This window comes from Camellia sinensis, unplaced genomic scaffold (assembly GCF_055761805.1).
Source record: "Camellia sinensis isolate YWXY unplaced genomic scaffold, ASM5576180v1 Unanchor11, whole genome shotgun sequence".
Lineage (NCBI taxonomy): Eukaryota > Viridiplantae > Streptophyta > Magnoliopsida > Ericales > Theaceae > Camellia > Camellia sinensis.
Window position 1 is genome coordinate 6,165,004 of NW_028128989.1, and position 22,736 is coordinate 6,187,739.

Sequence of the window (22,736 nt, forward strand, 5' to 3'; positions counted from 1 at the left end):
CAATTAATTAATGAGCCGAGTGTTCAGAAATTCGAGTGTTGAAACTACATGTTCAGGATGCAAGCAAAGTACTATGTCATAAGCTAAAACTGCATGTTCAAGCATGGCAGAGGTGCAAAATGTACGAAAAATACAGAAAATGAAGTAAATACCTCTCGGGCCTCATGAGAGAGGTGATGCTCCGGCTCTCGGAGAAGTAGATCCCCGGGTGCTCGCTCGTCAAAGCTAGTAAAGTGACGGAAGACAGCACGAGGGAGGACATGTGTTGGCGGACGGTACCTCCCGGGAATAAAAGGTCGGGTCCTCGGGGGTAGAGTCATGGGATCAAAATCATCTCCGGCACTTGGAAAACCTCCGCCATGGGGAGAATTACCCGCCATTTTCAGAAGATCTGCAAAAGGGAGCAAAAATGAGCAAAATGAGCCAAAATTGGAAAAAGTCAACAAAAGTCAACTCTCGGGAAATAAAAAAGTCAACAAAAGTCAACTCCCGAGAAAATCTTCCAAATATTGAGACAAACTTACCTCAAGTGGCGAAAATGCGAAAAGAAGCTCCGAAACCGAAATTTAATCGCTTCAAAGTGTTTAAAACTGAATGTTTTTGCGAAAACAATTTGCGCGGGGCGTTGGGAAACGCGTGTGGAACTCAGATCTGAAGAAGAAAGTGGTATAGGAGGCAAGAAAGGGGAAGGTCTCGGCTGCCTTATATAGGCCCCAAGGTCTTGGATTGAAGGAGCATCAAAAAGGAGGTGAAAATACCAAAAAGCCCCCGGATTTGGGCATATGGCCGGCCGGCCCTCTTTTCTAGCCGGCCAGCCATTTGCTTTTTGGAAAACTGGCCGGCCAGCTATTTACTTTATGGAAAACCGGTTGGCCACCTCCCCTTGGGAAGATAAACGGCCAGCCATCTCCCCCACATGCCCACCTAGCTCCCTGCAAATTTTGAGGAAGATCGGAGTTCCCGGGACCTGAAAAAGTTCAAGAAAAGTACACTTCCGGTCTCGAAATTGCTCCGTCGGGACTTCGGCTTCGAGATCTGACATGTGTCTCATCATCATTCATCAAAATCAAAGTGTATCCTTTTTGAATGAGTTGTGGCCCTTCTAGGAAGTGGGTCGGAGGCCGTAATTGAGTTACCTTCGCCGAAACACGCGTTTCCGTACTCGTTGTTTCATGACAAACGGGCACCCTGATTCATGCTCGTTTCGCACTATCATGCGCATAACTTGCATTCTCATGAGCATACCTGCATTAACATGCACATTTCTTGATATTGGCATATCTCTATACTTGGGCATGCGTTGTCACGCATGTTCCACTCTTGCATTGCGATGCATACACTTGCCGGCACTACGTGTGTCGAACTTTCGGAATCACATTAAATATATGTTGGTAGCATATTGTACTTGTTGCAATTTCTCTCTTTTGCAGGCACGATATTGTATGTACGGTTCAATTGAGGCTGGTGCGACCAGACGAATCGCGCAGGTATCGCATCTTCTCCGTGTGAGATGTGGCGGGGATTGAATAATCCTCCGCATTCTTAACTGCATGAAATGTAGTTGTTGCTTTGCATTCTTGCTTAAAACTGTTGCATCTATTTGCGAATACTTGCTTCATTACAGCTTGCTGCATTCGCATGATCATGAGTGATGACCGGCTTCGCGTAGCGTATAAGTCCAACTTTCAAAACCGGCTTCGCGTAGCGTATAAGTCCAACTTTCAAAACCGGCTTCGCGTAGCGTATAAGTCCAACTTTCAAAACCGGCTTCGCGTAGCATATAAGTCCAACTTTCAAGACTGGCTTCGCGTAGCGTATAAGTCCAACTTTCAAAACAGGCTTCGCGTAGCGTATAAGTCCAATTTTCGAAATCTTCTTGCATTATCATTTGCATTTTGCCCCCTGCCTGCGGGCATGCCTGCGGGCACATCTCTGTTTATCTTGTACGTTTGTCTAAGTCTTCGGCCTTGTCAAAAATGGGTCGTCTCTGGGCTTTGACATTCACTCCCGTCACTTATGACTTCCGAGTTCTGTCAAAGAGGGGCAACTGTAGACACCCCATTTTTGACCGACCTTAAGACTCAGACGTCACCGATTGAGCGCTTGGTGATGTTGCATAATGTGCTTGTTCAGAAGTTTCAGAGTCACGGCCGTGAGCCCTGCCTCCGGACTTCCGAACCCTCTTTTGTACTTTGCCTCGGTTTGCGAATCAGGCTCGGTTTTCTTTGTTTCTTTTCCTGAGGTAAGGGAGAGGTCCCGTAGACCATCTCTCAGTGGCCGTAGGATACATTTTGTGGCCGCAGGCCATTTCGTCCATTCTGGAGTCCGGTTCCCGGTTTTCGGAGCCGTCAGGCCGTGTGCCTCGGTTCGGGAGCGCCTAACCATCTCCGTTTGTTCTGATTTTTGGCATACTTCCTTTCTACTCCCTTTTGAGGGACACTGGGGTCTGAGAAACCCACTTCGTGGTCGAATGCCATTTTCGGTGCTTAACAGCCCATTTTCGGGACCTCGAACTGCGCGTTTTGGCCCCCGAACTTTCGTTTTGCAACGGTTTTCGTTCATTTTTGGCAGGTACCTCTGTTTTATCACCGGAGAGGTCACTGAAGGGTGGGAGGCCAGCAATTGTTGCAGCAACCAGTTATACATCCTCCGACGTCCTCCGGGGCCCGTTTTTCGCACTTCCGGGCTAATGTTGAACACCTTGGGCCCATTTTCTCGAACTTTGAACCACATATTTGTGATGTACACACATGGGAGGACCCTAAAAAATGGTGGCCGGCCATTAATGTTACTTGACCCTTTTGACCCCCTCCTTCTGGGCTAATGTTGAACCCCTTGGACCCTTTTTCTTGAACTTTGAACCACATATTTGTGATGTACACACATGAGAGGACCCTAAAAGTTGGTGGCCGGCCATTAATGCCACCTGACCCTTTTGAACCCCTCTTTCCGAGCTAATGTTGAACCCCTTGGACCCACTTTCTTGGACTTTTAACCACAGGGTTGTGTTGTACACACATAGGAGGACACCATCAGTTGGTGGCCGGCCACTAAATCTGATTGACCCTTTTGACCCCTAGCCGGCCGGCTAGGGGGTGTGGCCGGCCGGCCACCTGCAGCAAAAGTAATAGGCCGGCCGAGCTCCTTGCACTGTGCACTTTACAGCTGTGGAGCTTTATCCCCTAGAAAATATCTTTATCCGGGGGATATTTTGTGGGGGAAAGTTTGTCTCCTTTTCCCCCACCTTTACACCCCCTTTTTGGCCCTTATAACAAGCAAGCTATATCATTTGTTGAGGTTAGACAAATTGGTCTTCAAGCTTCCATACACAAAGCCATCTCTATACCTCTCATTTCCTTGAAAATTCCTAAGTCCCTAATCACCATTTCTTCTACACCACCAAGCTCTACCACCACCACCTCATTTTCAGAAACAAGGAAGGCTTCTCAAAGGCTAAAGGAGCTGCAAATTGATCCAAGAAGCAACAAAAGCTTTGATCTTCAAGGGTGAGTAACACTTCTCCTCTTTTGACCCTTTTTCTTGATCCATTTGTAAGCCCCACTTTATTTTTGTTTCAAGCTCCGGCCCTAACTGAAAGGGACCTTCTTTTGAGCTCATCTTCACTTTTCATTAAGGGCTCAACCCTGTTTGAGCCCTCCATGATGCACTTGCTTCATTGATCCTCTTATATGTCATAGTCTTGCATGCTATTTTTGGCCCATGAGTAATCTGTTTTTGAGCATGTTGTAAACTGATATTAGGCTTATTTTGAGCCCCTCTTCAACATTGAAGAAGGGCTCAACACCATTTGGGACTTCCATGTTGTACTTACCTTTATACTCCTCTTTTCTTCCCCATTCTTGCATGCAATGGCAGCCTACCATGCTTTTGTTTTTGGCCATTTTACAGTTCTGAAAAAGTGCTTATTTTGGTCCATTCTTCATATTTCATTTAGGTCCTTTCATGGTTTAGGACCTCCATATGCCACTTCATGTTATATCTCTCTTTTATTCCCCATTCTTGCATGTTTAGTTAACCTATCATGCTTTTGTTTTTGGCCATTTTACAGTTCTGGAAATAGTCCTATCTTGGCCCATTATACATGTTTTATTAAGGGTCTTTGGCTGTTTGGTGAATATTTTGCATACCTCATGTTATAGCCACTTTTGAACCTCATTTTGCATCACATTTCTATCATGTTTGTATACTGATTTTGGGGCTGCCATATACTGTAAATATTCATATTTTTGGTCCCTCTTCAATGTTGTAGAAGGAAATTTTTCAGTTTGGGTTTTGCTTATATCACTTGCTTCATTACCCCTCTTTTGGCCCCTATTCTTGCATGCCATTTTTTCCATACCTATGCTTGCTGTTTGGCCATGTTTATAACTGTGAAAGTGCCTTTTTTGGGACTGTCTAGCTTCTGTCTTTGCATTGCATGTCCATATTGTGCATGTTTGGCATAGCTATAGGCCATTTCGGGTGCCTAAATTTGCATTTCGGGACAATTCCATGCATTTGGTGTCATTTCGCCTCATTTCGGGACTGTTTTCCCCCATATTTTAGTGCTGAAATTCCATTAGAATGTTTTCATGCTATTTTCATGTCATTGCATCGCATTCTGTCATCGCCTCGGTTTGCGTGCCCGTGTGCACGCATTTCAAGGCACTCCATTTTTATCCGACGGCATCCTATGTGAGTGTGGCTGAGACTCACTCATGTTGGTATAAGCCCATATCATGTTTTCATGTCATTGCATCGCATTCTGTCATCGCCTCGGTTTGCGTGCCCGTGTGCACGCATTTCGAGGCACTCCATTTTTATCCGACGGCATCCTATGTGAGTGTGGCTGAGGCTCACTCATGTTGGTATAAGCCCATATCATGTTTTCATGTCATTGCATCGCATTCTGCCAATGCCTCGATTTGCGTGCCCGTGCTCACGCATTTCGAGGCACTTCATTTTCATCCGCCGGCATCTTATGTGAGTGTGGCTGAGGCTCACTCATGTTGGTATGAGCCCATATCATGTTTCCATGTCATTTGCATCGCATTCTGCCATCGCCTCGGTTTGCGTGCCCGTGTGCACGCATTTCAAGGCACTTCATTTTTATCCGCCGGCATCCTATGTGAGTGTGGTTGAGGCTCACTCATGTTGGTATAAGCCCATATCACATTTTCATGTCATTCGCATTGTGTATGCCATTTTCTCGGTTTGCGTGCCCGTGTGCACGCACTTCGAGGCATCTCATTTTCATAGCATAGTGCATACTAGGTTGTATCTTAGATCACATTCTGTCATTTTCTCGGTTTGCGTGCCTGCGTGCACGCATTTCGAGGCATGTCATTCCGTAGCATTGTGTATGTTAGGATTATATCTTAGTTGCATTTCATGCATATCATGCATATTGCATCGTGTCCGGAATAGGAGTTAGCCCGGGCACGGGAAACGAGGTGCGTTTCGTACTTCGAGTGACGGAACGTGTCTCAATTCCCCAGTCACCGACACTCCGGATTATCCATGATGGAGTTAGGTTTTAGCTATAGTTTCATGTGCATTCATCCTATATTGAGTTGTGCATTTCGACTCCTCGGCCATCATGCCTCGGTATGCGTGATTGGTGGCACGAGGTTCGAGACATGCATATATCTGTGCAAATACATTGCTATGCCCCTTTCCTGCTCTCTGTTGCAGCAAAACGAAGAATCAGCAACTTTTTGGGGCTTGGCACGCATTTCAAGAACAGGTGTAAACAGAGGCTAATTGGGGCATTCCGGTGGATTTCTGCGCAAGACAACCCGGACATGCATCATCCATCAGAAGCAAGGCAGTCCCTGGCTTGCATGCCAGTTTTACCGCTTTCTTAGTTAATTCATTAATTAATTAGAAATTTGTAGATTATTCGGACTGTAATATTTTGGACTGTAATATTCTTTTATTCGGGACTGTATATTTATTCGGACCCTCCGAGTGAGGGCACAACTGTAATAAATGTGCGTGAGTGTGATGTATGTCTTCCGACCCCACGTCTTTCTCCCTTTTATTTATCCGCTTATGATGGTTAGATTAGGGCATATTTAAATTAGCATACAGTATGACAGCATGTTTGCATTCATTCATCTGTATTGCATGCACCGGGCTCGGCGCATCATACTAACTGCATTGTACTTTCAATTTCAAAGTTGAATACATGATAGTTGTAACATTTCATATGCCATCTTAGAATAGCTGAGCCTGCTATAATTGCATTTTGCATGTGTTGCATTAGGCATTTCTGTATAGTTAGGATCATGCATGATTTCTAATGAATTCCTATTTTGGCTTGGAGTACTCGGTAAGCTTTATGCTTTAGCATCCTTGCATGCGTGTGAGTGACTGCCATGAATAGCATGCTTACCATGAGGCTATGTGCTTATCTGATATAACTGCCTGAATGCCTGTGGGTGAAGGTTGGGTTACTTAAATTGGAATAAATCATCAAATGTTTTAAAGCCTACCTGCGGGTAGCAAACCATTTTCAAAAGCGAACATGAAATGTTTTGTTCCAATTCGGGCGACTCAGTCTATACTTGTATGCTGTGTGCATCACATAGTAACCTAGGCTAATAACCGGAATAAGAACTCACAATGTTTTCAAAAAATTGATATCATGGTTAGTAGAGGCCGGTCTATGACCGGGCGAGCGGGGGTGCTCACGAAGTGACCTTCCCCAATCGTACCCAAGTTCCCGAGCCGAGGCAACTTTGGTGATGACGGACACGTGGCCTTTGGCAACGAGTCAGGGTTTCCTAAATTTTCCAAAATAAAATATTTAGGTGGCGACTCTGTATCTGGCAAAGCAGTCCATGTTTGGTACTTCTTTCAAAAATCAGTTTTCTCAAAAATGATTTGCCGGATTTGGACTCTTTGGTTCAGATTAAGAACCGTGACTAACGAAAGTCGAGTCCGAGCTGTAGCGAGGTCCCTCGCGGGCTTGTCTACAACAGTGTCACACAGAAAGAAGATGGAACCATAGAGAGAATGGACTTGACTTCAAAGAATAAATCACACAAAAGATACAATGAGAATAAGACAATGATCAAAGAACACAACAATTAAAATACACTTGTGTAGCATTCTCCATGCACACTAATCCAAAAACATCCACTGTTAACCCAACAACATCCACATGACATGTTTTCAATATTACATCCACGAATACCATATCCAACAAAAAAAGTTAAATTCTAAGACTTTGAAGTGTGATCCACATGATCATGCTTATGGCCACACCCCTTCAAATACTAAAGCCCAGTCTTCCTCCATAGGCATTGTAGAAATCATATGCTTTTTGTTCTATATCGAATGACATGCGAACTTTAGGCTTCCAATCACAATCACCCCCGTCATTCTCAACACTGTTTGGTTCCATTTCAATGTGCCAAGTAACTTAAAAAATAAATAGGTGGTCAATATTAGCATAACAACACTAAATTATGTTTCCAAAATAATACAAACTGAATAAAAACACTACAAGAGTTGACTTATAGCAATTAAATTACGTAGACCTAGTTCGGCTCTCCCTCTCCTAACCAACCCATCTTTTATGAATCTCATTTTTTTTTCTTTTTTTCTTTTTTTTGTAAATTCTTCTACCTTTTTTCTTTATCATTATCCCCCATGGATAGAATCGAAATGGGCAAATTGATTAGGCCGAATCATTGCATAGAAATATCATTATTTGATTGATCTAAGTTCATGAAATTTATTATTTATTAAAAATTTCTTTTGGTCAACCGTTGAATTGAATAAAATTCAACTGAAGGGGGTAATCGTTCTATAGAACATACTTTTTTTATTTTTATTTAATCATACACCATAAACATATACCATAAGACTTCTTATTCAAATTATGACTCCTAATATTTAAGGATTGAGTGAACAATAGAAATAGAATATTCATTGAGGAGAGGTATGATATAAATAGACCAAATAGGAATTTTAGGGAAAATGAAGTTGCAATACTGATTTAAAAAACCCTAGAAAGCTTATGACATCCCCCAAAAGCAGAAATCTAGCAACCTGTAAAATCGACTAAGAAAAAACCTATTTAATGTCAAGATTTTTATAAATTAAAAAAATCATAGACCAAACAGCTTCATAAGAAAATCATAAACTAAAACAGCTTCCTAAATGGTACATATCCATCGAAAGATAAATCAATAAAAATAAAGTAAAATAAAGAAAAAGGGAAAAAATAGTAGAGATTAATCATAACATTAACAGTGATAGAAGCACACATCTGAGTGACACTACTCTGATACACACAAAACAAAATCAAAAACAAAAACAAAAAAAAAAATCAAAACCCTAAAAATAGATTTCAAAAAAATCATGTAAGAATCTCCTAATCAGCACATTCAACAACCAACAAACTTGTATTACCATTAACATTAAAAAAAATCCTAATTTTTCAAATCAAAACCCAAATATTGGAGAATTTTTGAAGGATGATGAACCTGTATTTTTCTTGAATCAACTGCGGAAGGGCGTCGGATGCAATGCATCGGGAGGTAGGAAGGGGGGCAGCATCGACATCGTCTCTCTTTTTCTCTCTCTCACTCTGTTTTTGTATGTGTGTATATACGCTACAGGCATACAGACTGATCTTAAGCCTACGAGGGAAATTTGAATTTTTCCCCCTTCAATTTACTCACCAAAACGACATCGTTTTGGTGAGTTTAAATCTCAGCCCTTGAAGATTGAGTAGGACACGTGTCGGACTTCCTTTCCTTCACTGTAGGAGAACATTGTAGGAGATCACGCTAGAGGATCTTAACGCAAGAGGTGTGATTTAATTCCCTGTTGTGCACATACAAAGTGTTTTGTTCCTTTAGTTTTGAAGAGTTACTGATGTGGTAACTTCTTAATAGGTGCCATAAAACCCATCTTTCACGGCTCATCCATGAATAATTTTTTAGATCAAAAATGTTACCTGGTAGCAACATAGCAATGGTTTCGTTTGGGATGTGAGTTGATTTTTTGACTTTTTTGCTATTTGAGTCTGTGTTTAAATGTTTTGTTTGGGTTGGTTTTTTGAATTTTTTGACTTTATGAGAGAAAAAGTAAAGTGATTATGGTTTGGATGTGATATTTTGTCTTATTAACTTTTTAATCTTTTTTTTTTTTTTTTGTGACTATTTTAGCGTTTTAATCCCAAAAACCTTTAGGCCAAACGAGGGCGAAATCAAAAAATTACACTTTGTTCCAGCAAAATTAATAAATTACACTTTATCATTTTAAGTTGGGTAAATTACACTTACCTCCCCTGAGATTTACCTTAATTACAGATACCTCCCTTGTAGTTCCAAAAATTACACAGACCTCCCTTATTTTTAAAAATAATAGTCAAATTACCCCTTCTGTTAGAAGCACGCTACTAAAGTAACCAAAAGGAGTGACATCAGCCACAATAAACACACAAATGCCCAAAATACCCTTCACATCCTTTATAAAACAATACACCTCCTTCTAACCATTTCCCTCTAATTTTTCAGTACCTATTAACTTTCCCTCCAAACTCTCTCTCTCTCTCTCTCTCTCTCTCTCTCTCTCTATAACCTTGCTTGACATGGATAAAGATTTCATGTGAGCTCTCTCTCTCTCTCTTAGTTCTTTGTATTTATTTTTTTTTTTTTTTGGGTATGTCCATGCACAAGTACAATGATATGGCATCCTTAAATAATGGAACCAACATACTGAAATATAGAAGCAAAACATGTCTTTGTGGTCAAAAGGTAGCTATAAAGGTGACACAATCTGAAAGAAACAAAAACAAAAACAAAGGAAAGTTATATTATGTTTGTTTAGAAAGAAAATGCAAATTCTGAGATTGTTGCAAACCTGTTAACTCAACTGATGACGCTATTGATACTGTTGAAAGGCCAGTACCTCAAGGCAATTTCAAGGATGTGCATACAAGAGTTCAAGTACTTGAAGACAATCAAGAAAATATGAAGCTACTGATAATCATAAGTTTGGTCATAAGTTTGTTTGGCCTGTTTGTTGCCATTATGAAGTAACCTACTTATCATATATAAAAGTTTGTTCTATGGGTTATGTAATGCAAGTATATCTAAGTATGACAAACTTGTGGTAGTTTTTGTATAATGAAATATGTAAAGCCTGTTCTATTTAAGGCCTCATTTGTCAACTATATATTTTAGTCAAAAAGCTAAAAAGTCACTATAAGTTGTCACGTCATTCTCTCTACTTTTCTGCACATCTTTTCATAAAAAGTCAAAAAGTTACTAAAATAGCATGTTCCCAAACGAGGCCTAAGTGTAAGAAAACAAGCTTGTACTAGTTTTTGTGGAATCAAAGCATGTAAAATCCCAAAATATGAGTACTTCATATACATATATAAACAAGTTCAAATATCAGTGCTTTATAGTTAGTTCAAAAATGCTTCATAGTTATTTCACAGTTACATCCCAAAAAAGTGTATAAATGCGTCATAGTTACATCCCCAAAAAAGAAGCAATCATTACCTCACAGTTAAACAAAAAAATTGCCCATATCTCCATATCTTCATATACAAAAGTATGATCAAGATGCCCACAACAAAAAAACAAAAGTGGGTGCATCATCCTATAGCTCAGTAAAGCACAATGCACTATGTACTATATGTTCTGTACCTATTCATTGTCCAACATATGTACCATAAACCATCATTAAGTAGTCAAGTTATCTGATTCCAAGCCATGTAAATGCTTTCTTTGAGGTACCTTGAATGGTCTGCATAGCCTCATTATATGTCCTTTGATTCCAAGCCCTTGCTGCCTTTCAAAAGTTCTTCCTTAAGATCACTCTAGGAAATTTAGCCCTAAAGTTGTTAAACAAATGCATGCAACATCTTTTATGGCTAGCCTCTGGTAGGATTTTACTAACAATTTTGTCAAGACCCCATTGTCCATCAGACATGATGGTCCAAGGCTTAGTGGGCAATGCATCACCAAATATTGCTCTCAAGTGTTCTAGGAAAAATGTCTAGCTCTCCTTACATCCGCACTCAACTACTCTTAATGCTAGTGAAAACAACCTATTATTCCTATCTAGAGCAACTGCTGAAATTAGCACTCCACCATAAGGACCCTTCAAGTGACAACCATCTACCTCCTATGAAGGGTTTATATCCATTAATAAACCATGTTTTCATTGCCTCAAATAAAATGAATATTCTTTTAAACACTGGGTTAGAACTGATTGTACTCTCTTCATCTGGTGTGGGTTCATCCTCTGAGATTGGTTTGGGTAGGTAATCATAATTGATCTTCACAAAACTACCAGATTTTGTCTTCTTAATCTCTACAACATATGTTGGTAGTAGCACATATTAGCTACCATGATTACCCTCCATCTTAATCTCTACCTCTTTTTTTTAGCTCTATACAACTGCATCTTTGAAGCATCAACCACATACATCTTATTCAACTTGCCTTGCATCGTATCCAACCCCATGTTTGAATTTTCTTTGAAACTGTCACTCAATTTTTTTCTATCCAATTTGAAACTGCCTTATGTAGACACCCCATTTTTGACCGCCCTTAGGACTTGGGCGCTATTGATTACTTATTTGGTGATGAAAGTTGTGCAGTGCAAAGGTTCGATTTCTTTGGCAAGGAGAGAGTCAAATCCCAAACCTCACACCCATTTTTGGACCAAGACTTTTTGAATAAAGTCTTTAGACCTTAAAACCCTATCTTTCAAAATATTTTTGAAAGAAGTTTCTACGATGTTCTGAGGCTCGCATTTCGTTAAATGTTGCGTTGTTCGGTAAATCGAGCAAGGACAAAGTGAAAATGCATGAAAGAGAGGTGAACTCTTTGAAAATCTTTCAAAACATCTTCGTTAGAGGTTTGGAGTTAAATAAAATTGGAGGAGAGGGAAGAAACCAAGTCAGGGAAGAAGTTGGGCATGAATCGTTAAGAGAGAGTCGAGCAGCCCTCGCTAAATCAGGCCAATCCATTTGTACACTTGGATTTCAGCTATGAGGCCACCACCGTTGGAAAGTGGACTTCTGGGGCTTTATTTTACACTCAAGAATCTTTCCAAGCTGAGGCCAGATGAGGGTGATATAGCTGGTTGAAGTTAGGCATTAATCCGGTTGGACCGAAACTGAGCAGTCTTCACTAAAAAAGAGATATCTCCTAGCACACTTGTAATTTTGATGTGAGGCTTCCACCATTGGAAAGAAGACTTATGGGGCTTCAATTTAGGTTCAAGAATGACCTGAAAAGGAGTCCAGATGAAGGAGATATGCCTGATTGAAGTTAGGGCCATAACCAGTTTTTGCTGTCGACCTTTGGGGAAGTGTGCCGGCCACAAATGGAGCTTGCCGGCCATAGGTCGGCCAAAAGTGATCCTTGTCGGCCACCATTAGTGGCCGATTGGCCACAAATGTCCAGAAAGCCCAGAATTTGCAGATATTTCTCCTTCAGCGGTCCTATACTGCTCCAGGTATTTCTATCTTGATATTTTCGACCAAGGCTTGCATTTTTGCTATATATGGAGGTTATATCTCTCATATTGGAAGGTTAGAAATTTTGGGAGCCTCTCTCTCTAAAATCTCTCTCTTTCTATAATCCTCTCTCTCTAGACTTCTCTCTCTCTTGCCTTATGTACATACAAGTAGAGAAACACCTCTCCTTTGCCTAGACATCCTTGATGAAAGTGGTTCATCTTTGGGATGAGGTTGCCTGAAGCTCTCTTGGAGCTTCCTTTGAGCTCTAGAAGGTGGTTTAAGCTCAGATTGTTGCTTAAGTTGTGTCTTCCCATCAAAGAGGTATAAGACTCACCTCTTTAAGCTTGTTTTGCATGCTTGTTTTGCCACCTTTTCAAACTGTTTTTGGCCTGGTTTTCAACTACAAAACCTCTATTTTTCAGTCCTAAAAATGGTGGTTTAAATTCATTTTGTGTAAAGGGGTTGTCTCCCCTTCTTATTGCTTATTTGCATAAGCCATTGCATCATCTTTCAAGGCTGTCAAACCAAACTTTTTGGCCCTTTAAACCACTGAAATTCAGAGTTATTTGAGTGGTAGAAAACACAAGGTTGGCCTCCCAATGTAAACACCCCATTTTTGACCGACCTTAAGACTCAGACATCATCAATTGAGCGCTCGGTGATTGTGCATATTGTGCTCGTTTCGAGGTCTCGGAGTTTTGGCTGAGAGCCTTGCCCTCGGGCCTCTGAACTCTTTGTGTTTCAGCTCGGTTTGTGGACCAAGCCCTGTTTTCCTTGCCTGAGGGAGGGAGTGGTCTGGTAGACCATCTCTTTGTAGTCGTAGATCACTTTTGTGGCCGTAGGCCACTTTTCCTGTTTGGAGGCTAGTTTTTGATTTTCGAAACCTTCGGTCGCGTGCCTTGTCTCGGGACCGCTTAACATTCTCCGTTTGGCATGTTTTTTGAACCACACCTTGTTTCCTTGGCCCTAGAGGGCCACTGTGGTTTGGGAGACCACTTTTGTGGTCGTGAACCACTTTTGGTGCTTGTCAGCTAGTTTTCGAGGCTCCCAGCTACGCGCTTTGCCTCCTGGACTTTCGACTTGCATCTGTTTTGCTTTGTTTTTGGTGCAAACCTTATTTTCCTTCTTTGGAAGGTGGTCTAAGGGTGGGAGACCAGTTTTTTTTCCTTGGAGACCACTTTTCTTCCCGCCAGCCAATTTTCTGATTTGACAACTGGTCTCCTAGGTCTTTGAGCCATCTTTTATGGTCGATCACCCCACCCCTAGCTTGTTTTTAGTATGTTGATCATCTCCCACCATGGCCGACCACTTGTTGTCTTGGGAGACCACTTGTGGTGGTCGGCCGACCACTTGAAGTAGCTAGTCGACCACTTCAAGTGGTCAGCTGCTTTTTGCCACCTTTTTGGAGATATTTTCCTCCAGCTGTGCCAGCTAGAGGGCACTGAAGCTATCCTCCATAGTGTATGGAGGGATTTCCTTGGACCTTAGCTTCTCCAGGAAGCTTTGCTTTTGGTTCTCTATAAGAGAGAACCATCTCATCCCTCCTCTAGGTTTAGAAAAAAGTGCCTTGAGTGATACATATAGTCTTGTATCTATATCTTCTTGTTGCTTCATTTTTGTGCTTCAAAAGTGTAGTTTTGTCTTAGTTTAACACACAAACACACATTCAAACACCATCCTTGGGTTGCTGAGGTGCTAAGGGGTTGTTTTTGGTGTTCTTGGACTGGTTTAAGCTCAAAAAATCTGCTGGAGTTGCAGCCTTGAAGAAGTTCATCAAGGGTGAGTCTTTAGCCCTTAAATCCCCCATTCTTGCTTAAGCTTTAGAACCTTTTTGCATGCTATTTTGAGCCTAACTCTTAACTGGAAAAAGTTCTTTTTTTGTGTGCTTTAGATCTTTGTTTAAGGTCACTTTTGTGTTTGGGCTTGTTTACCCCCTCTTAGGCCTTGTTTGGCCTTGTTCTTGTGCATTCTTTTTAAGCTTTGGGATCACCTTGTTTTGGCCTTCTCACCACTAAAATCTAGAGGGATTTTAGTGGTGGGGATGGTGTTTTAAGGTCGCAAATAGGAGAGGGTCATCCCCTCTCCTTGTATTTTCAATACTTGCCATATATGCCTCATGTTTGAGCACCTTTGTTAAGCTTGTGTTGGCTTGTTCTTAGCATGTATTTAGGGTTTTTTTTGTTGTGGCATGCCACTGTTTTTGGTGGTCTTGATCATCCCTTGCATGGTTAATACACTTGTAGTGTAAATCACACACACTAGCTTTGTATGCTTCATGAAGTAGCATGTCATTCTAGCTTGTTTTCTTTCCATTTCAGCATGTTCTTGGGCTTGTTTTACCATGTCATACCTTTGTTAGGGTTTGGTTTGGTCACCTTTTGCATGCTCCATGCACTTGTAGTGCATTTCCATGAAATAGCCTAGTGTATCTCATGCTTTAACATGTCATTCTAGCATGCATTTGGCTTAACTTCGTGAAACTTTTGCCCATGTTTTAGCATGCTTTAGCTCTGATTTTGGTTGTTTTGACCATGCATTCCATGTTTTGTATAGCTTTGGTTCAATCTAGCTTGTTAGCTTTGTGTGTCAAGTCCACTAGCATGCTTTACTTGGACTATTTGAATGATTTGGCATCATTTATTATGTGATTTCAGTCCATGTTTCATGCTCATGAACTTGCATTTATTACCTATTCAATGCGTTGGAGGGTTGGCCCATTTCTGCCTTAACATGAGGCATTGTGTATGCCTTCATGCCTTAGCTTGTGAGCCATCATTTCAATGTGTTTTTAGGGTTATTATGCCATGATATAACTCTAATTTTTTTTGGTTAAGTCATCTCATGCTTGGTCTTATAGGTGTAGTGTAATTCACCTTATTTGCCTTGTATGCATCACGCCTTATGCCCTTCATGCTAGGCTATTTTGGCTTCCTTCCATGCATGTTTTAGACTTATTTTAACATGTTCTAGAACTGTTTTGGGTTTCCTTGATCACATGCTTCATGTTTTTCATACTTGTAGTACAAGTGCTCTTGCTTGCTTCAAGCTTTGAGCACCATAGCATGCTTCATTTGTGTTGTGTACATGATTTGGTAATCATCTAACATGACATTTCAGAGCTTTTAGCATTGCCATGTTCTCACTTCATTCATGCTTTGAATGCCTTTAAGTGTTGTGCATTGTTGCCTCTTTTATGGCTTAGCTTATATGCTTGCATGCCTAAGTCTTTTAGCCTCCATCTTAGCATGTTTTGGTAATTGTTTTGACCTATTTCAGCTCTGTCCATGGTTGGTTCATGCATATTTGCCATGTATTGCATGCCTCCTTTGTAGTCCTCTTTGCTAGCTTTAATGCTTTGGGACCTTTGCCTGCTATGCTTGCTTTGTTTAAATGATTTGGCACCATTTCTTACTTAATTTTAGTGCACTTAGTGTTGTCACACTTTCACATTTGTCACTTGTTGAGCCTTCTTGAGGGATGTGCTCTTGGGCCTAGTTGGTTGGCTAATGCATTGTGCATGCATGCCTTGCCTTTTGTGTCTTTATTTCATCACCAATAGCCTCTATTTTGGACATGGTGTAGACACCCCATTTTTGACCGTCCTCAAGACTTGGACGTCACCGTTGGAACACTCGGTGATCATCCGTGCTTGTATTCGTCTCGAGTTCCCGGAGGTCTCGGCTGCGCGCCTCGCCTCAGGATCTCTCGACTCGACTTTTCGGTGTCTGGTTTTGCACCAAACACTTGTGTTTTTGCCTTGAGAGGCAGGGAATGGCTTGTTGGCTATTCCCACACCCCACCAGCTGTCCCCTCACACCACCGGCCGTTTATTGGTGCCACCGGCAGTGGTTTCTTGAAACCAATGGCCGGTCGGCACTATATTTTGCCGACCGGCACTTTTCTCTGCCTGGTGACTTTTTTTTTTTTTGCTAGCTGATGTGACCCTTTTGCACCCTTCACACTTGGTGCATGCCAACTGTGCCAGCTGGAATGCACCAACACTCCTCCCCGTGCATGAAATGGCTGTTTTGCCCCTTTTTTGGTCAAAGCTTCTTGAGGAAGCTTGACCCTTTGTCAAAGCTTCCTAAAGAAGCTTGGCCAGCTGTCTTAGCTTCCTCAAGAAGCCTTGACCTCCTTGCCCCCTTTGCCCCTTCCATTTAGCTTCTTTGAGAAGCCTAAATCATTTTTCCTTTGCCTATTTAAGCACCTCTCTTCTTCCATTATGGTGGTTGGAGTTTTTTGAACATAAAAACCAGAGCTTATATACATATACATCTTATACACACACTCTCTCTCTATATTTTCCTCTCTTTCCTCCCTTGTGTGTGTTTTCTTGGCCTAAAAGTGCACTTTGACCTTACTTTTGCACTAATACACACACCATTACACCTTGCTCCGAGATTGAGAGGCATTGAGGGTTGTTTTTTGAGATTTTGGACTGATTTTGCTCAGAAGAGTGTGGCTGGACCAACTGTTCTTGAAGTGTTCTTCAAGGGTAAGATTTTAACTTTAGTTTCCCCAATCTTGCATTGGATTTTGACCTGGCTTGTATATTGATTCAAGCTTTGAGTATAACATAAAAAAGTCTTATATTTTCCTGCTTAAGAACTTTCATTAAGGGTGTTTTGGCATTGGGGGTCGAACTCACCCTCTTAGGCCTTGTTTGGCCCTTTTGGTGCTTCCTTTGGTTAGGCTTTATTTGCTTGAGTGTTTGGTTCTTTTCACCACTGAAATCCAGTGGATTTTTAGTGGTAAAGAAGAGGGTTTGAAGTCTTGCATAGGGGAGGGACACCCCTCTCCCCTTTGTCTCTCTTTTATCCTTGTTTTTGGCTTAAAGGGCAACATGCATGCTTGACTGATTTTGGCCCTATTTTAGAGGTTTTTAGGTGTCTTTTGATCATAATATATTTCTATCTTTTGTCGGGTTTGTGGTCTTTTGCATGCATAATACCCTTGTTTTGTATCCCTCCCTTTTGCATAGAAATGCATCTTCTATTTAGGCTTCCATGCTTGCATGATTTAGCTTAGCTTGTTGAAGCTTTCGGTCATGATTTGTCATGCATAAGGTCTGTTGGCCACTGTTTTGGTCATGTTTGACATGCTTGATGTAGTTGCTTTGCATTTTGGCTTGTAGGCCTTGAGTATTTTGGCTTCTAGCATGCTTAACTTAGACTATCCTCATGATTTGGCATTATTTAAGATCATATTTCAGTCCATGTAAGGTGGTCTTATATTGTCATTTGTGTCCCTTCCCATGCTTTAAGGTGTTGTAGTTTTGTGCCTTGAAATGGGCATTGTGCATGCTTGTATGTTTAAGACATTTTGGGGCTGCCATATCAGCGGGTTTTTGGGTGTGTTTTGCTGCATTGAACATCTATTTTTGGTTGCTTAGTCCATGCCATGAGTGGTCATGATGGTTGTAGTAGAATGCCCCTTGTTTGTGCCTTAGCTTTGGGCCCCTTTGGCTTGCATGTTGGTATGAGTGCTTGTTCACCATTTTGGACACTTTTTGGTCACTGTTTTGGGATGGACTGAGGTCTGCCCTTCATGGTTTTCACCACCATTGCATGATCATGTTGCATTGTTTTGGTCCTCATGCTTACATTGTATCATACTTGCATGTTGGCATGGCATTTATCTAGTTGCATCTCATATACATTGTACCATACTTGGCACATTTAGAATGCACTAACTTAGTTTGCATGTTTAGGTTGCATTACATTTGGCATGTTTTGCATTTTAACCTCATGTTGTGCATTTGAGCCAAGTTTGTATATATGCATTGCATTGCTTGGTTTGGGGTGTCAAACCGGGCATGGGGATTGAGGAGTGTTTGTACTTCAAGTGACAAAACACGCATCAACCCTCGGTCGCCAATCCCCTTGACTCCAACATGATAGGGTGTTGGTATTCATGTGTTTTGTTTGCATGCATTTTACATTGAATTGCAACCTCGGCCTCTTAGGCCATCATGCATCAAAAATGCACAATTGATGGCCCGAAGGTCGAGGGTCACGCTCCCTTGAGTCTCTTGCATGATTGGGAGTGTGACCAAGCTCACATTTGCTCAAAATTCCATGCCATGTACTGCTTTGCTCTCTGCTGCTGTCAACTGCAGGTCCCAGCAGGAATTTGTGGCCGATCGGCAGTGTTTAGTGCCGACCGGCAAAGAATATGTGGCCGATAGACTTGAAAGCAGCCGATGGAAATTTCCCATGGCCGGTGGTTATTTCCCTTAGCCGATGATGTTCTACAGTGTGTAGAGGACATATTCCAAGACTTGGCATGGTACGGGTTTCCGGGCAAGATGGATCGAGCATGCATCATTCGCGTATCCCGAGGCAGGGCTGCGGCCATCTCTATTCTGCATTTAATTTGTTAAATTAGAGGGTCTATAATAATTAATTAGCTAGGATAGTAATTCATTATTCGGATTGTATTATTCTTTTGGTCCCTCCTAGCGAGGGCAAATTTGTAATAAGTGTGGGTGCGTGTGTGCATGTCTTCCAATCCCACGTCTTTCTTCCCTTTTATTTACCTGCTTATGATGGTAGACTAGGGCATATTTAAATTAGCATAACAGCATGACAGCATATTTGCATTCATTCATCTATTTCGCATGCACCGGGCTCGGCGCATCATACTAACTGCATCGTATTTTCAATCCCAAATTGAGTACATGTTATTTGCAGCATTTCACATGCCATGTTTAGGATAGCCGAGCCTGTTTGGATTGCATCTTTGCATGTGTTGCATTAGCCATTTCAAAACATGAACTAGGATCATGCATGTGATTACTAACTGGTTTTTGTTTTAGCTTGGAGTACTAGGTGAGTTTTTTACGCTTTAGCATACCGCATGTGTGCGAGTGTTGCCATAATCGCATGTTTACCATGAGGCTAGCTGCTTATGTGATATAACTGCTTGAATGCCTGTGGATGAAGGTCGAATTGCTTAAATTGGGATAATGCATTAAAAACCGTGAGTTTAAAGCCCACTAGATAGTGGCAAAATCATCTTTTCCAAAGCCCACTTGAGGGTGGCAAAACCTGCATTTTAGCCTACTTACGAGTAGCAAACCATTTTCAAAACAAACATGAAATGTTTTGTTCCAATTTAGGCGATTTGGTCTATACTTGTTTGCTGTGCGCATAACATAATAATTCTAGGCTAATAACTGGGGTAAGAACACATAATGCTTTCAAAACAAGGTATCACGGTTAGTAGAGGCCAATCTTTGATCGGGCAAGAGGGGTTGCTCATAGCTGACCTTCCCCAATCGTACCCTAGCTCCCGAGCCGAGGCAACTTTGGTGATGACGGACACGTGGCCTTTGGCACCGAGTCAGGGTTTCCTAAATTCCCCCAAAATAAAATATTTAGGTGGCGACTCTATATTTGGCAAAGCAGTCCATGTTTGGCACTTCTTTTCTAAAAATCTATTTTCTCAAAACGATTTGCCAGATTTGGACTCTTTGGTTCAGATTAAGAACCGCGACACAAATCGAGTCCGAACTGTAGCGAGGTCCCACGCGGGCGCGTCTACACATGGCTGAGGTCTGTCCATCTTGGTTTAAGTCCATTGAGCATTGTGTATGCCATATCACATCGCATCGTGCATGTTATGTTATTGTTTGCATTGTGCATGTCATGATCATATTACATTGAGTATGCCATATTGGTTCTTTGCATCGAGTATGCCATGTAGTTGCATTGTGTATACCATGTTGTTTGCATTGTGCATGCTTATGTTGCCTTGCATTGAGTATGCATGCCCGCAGCATTGGTAGTTTGATCATGTTGCCTTGTATGCTGTTTACATGCTTGTCCCTTGCATGTTACTTGCATGCTTGTGTTGCATTGCATTTTGCATACTCCATGTTTCATAGCATTGTGCATGCCATGTTATGTGTTGCATTGTGTTTGGAATAGGTGTTAGTCCAAACACGGGAAAAAAGGGACGTTTCATACTTAGAGTGATGAAACGTGCCTTAATTCCCAGTCGCCGACGCTCTTGATCATACATGATAGAGTTCTAGGCACTTATGTGTTTACATGTGCATTCATTTTATATTGAATTGTGCAACTTCGCCTCTCAGCCATCGTGCATTGAAATGCGCGATTGGTGGCCCGAGAGTCAAGAACTACACTCCCATGAGCTTGTGTAATGATAGGGAGAGTGGTTGTGCACACATATCTTGCAAATACATTGCCATGCCCTTTCTTGCTCTCTGTTGTAGCAAATTGCAATTCAGCAGCAACAACTGGTCGGCCAACCAGAAAAACTAGCTGGCGGACCACTTTTTCTGACTTTCAACAAAGATAGGTGGTCGGCCATGGCTGCAGACACCAACAACTGGTCGGCCACCCTCCCACAGGCCCCCAAGGTGGAGTTTAAGCCTTCTGGAGCTTGGTGCAAGGTTCTGAGGACAATTGAAAACAAAGGCAAATCGGGGCATCACATTAGATTTCCAAACGAGGCGACCGGGCTTGCATGCATTCCTCTCCCTCCGAGGCTCCTGATTTACTGCTTTTCTTAGCTTCCATGCTTAGATAGCTAGTTTACGCTTTGGTTTGTAGTTTAATAGTTAATGCGTTTAGCTATTTCAATTTGTTTTGTAATAATTAGTTAACTAGGATTAGTTAATTAATTTGTTTTGTAATAATTAGTTTAATTAGCTTAAATTAGCTAGTTAGCTTCTTATTCGGTCCGTCCCTCGAGAGGGTGTAATGTTGTAATAAGCGTGCGTGTGTGTGATGCATGTCTTCTAACCCCCATTTCTTTCTTCCTTTTACTTAATCGCTTACGATGGTTAGTTTTAGGGCATGTTTCATTAGCATACCTTATGCTTGCATGCTTGCATACATTCATCTGTTTTGCATGCATCGGGCTCGGCGCATCATGCTAACTACATTGTGTTTAAATTCCAATTTGAATACATGTACCAAGTTGCATTTCACATGACACTCTTAGGATAGCTGAGCCTATCTTAGCTGCATTTTTGCATGTGTTGCATTAGCCATCTTAACATGAGCTAGGATCATGCATGATTTCTAACTAGTTCATTGTTTTGGCTCGGAGTACACTGTGAGTGTTTACGCTTTAGCATACTGCATGTGTGTTAATGTTGCCATGAAAGCATGCTTGCCATGAGGCTAACTGCTTATTTGTTATAACTGCCAGAATGCCTGTGGGTGAAGGTTGGATTACTTAAATTGGAATAATTCATTAAAATCCTCGATTTAGCCTACTTGCGAGTAGCAAACTTCAAACCATTTCCAAACAAACGGATATGCAATGTTTTGTTCCAAATTAGGCGATCTAGTCTATATTTGTATGTTGTGCGCATCACATAGTAATTCTAGCTAATTAACCGGAATAAGAACACATGTGTTTTCAAAAACAAAATATCATGTTTAGTACAGACTGATCTTTGATCGGGCGAGCGGGGTTGCTTATTGCATGACCTTCCCCTCTCGTACCCAAGTGTAGACACCCCATTTTTGACCGCCCTTAAGACTTGGGCACTACTGATGGTTTACTTGGTGGAGAAAGGTGTGCAAGGCAAAGGTTCAATTTCTTCGGCAAGGAGAGAGTCAAATCTCAACTTCACACTCCTTTGGACCGAAACAATCTTGATCAAAAGATTTTGGACCTTGAAACCCTCTCTTTCAAAATGTTTTGAAAATAAAGTTCCTACGATGTTCCGACGCTCGTATTTCGTTAAATGTTGTGCTTTTCGGTAAACCGAGCATGGACAAAGTGGAAATGAATGAAAGAGAGATGAGATCTTTGAAAAATCTTTCAAAACACCTTACTTAGGGGTTTGGAGTTGAAGAAAAGAAGAGAAGGGGGAAGAAACCCAGTTGGGGGAGAAAATGGGCATGAACCGTTAAGAGAGGGACAAGCAGTCCTCGCTGAACCAGGCCTATTCATTTGCATACTTGGATTTCAGCTATGAGGCCACCACCATTGGAAAGCTTACTTCCGGGGCTTCATTTTGCATGCAAGAATCTCCTAAAGCCAAGTCTGGACGGGGGAGATATGGTTGATTGAAGTAGGGCATCACTCCGGTTGGACCGAATCTGCACGACTTCACCAAAACAGGCATAACTTTTTACATAGGAGGAATTTTGATGCAAGGCTAGTGCCATTGGAAAGCTAACTTCTGGGGCTTCAATTTGAACACCTGGCCGACCACTTTTGGGCTTCTCAATCACTTGCTGACCACATT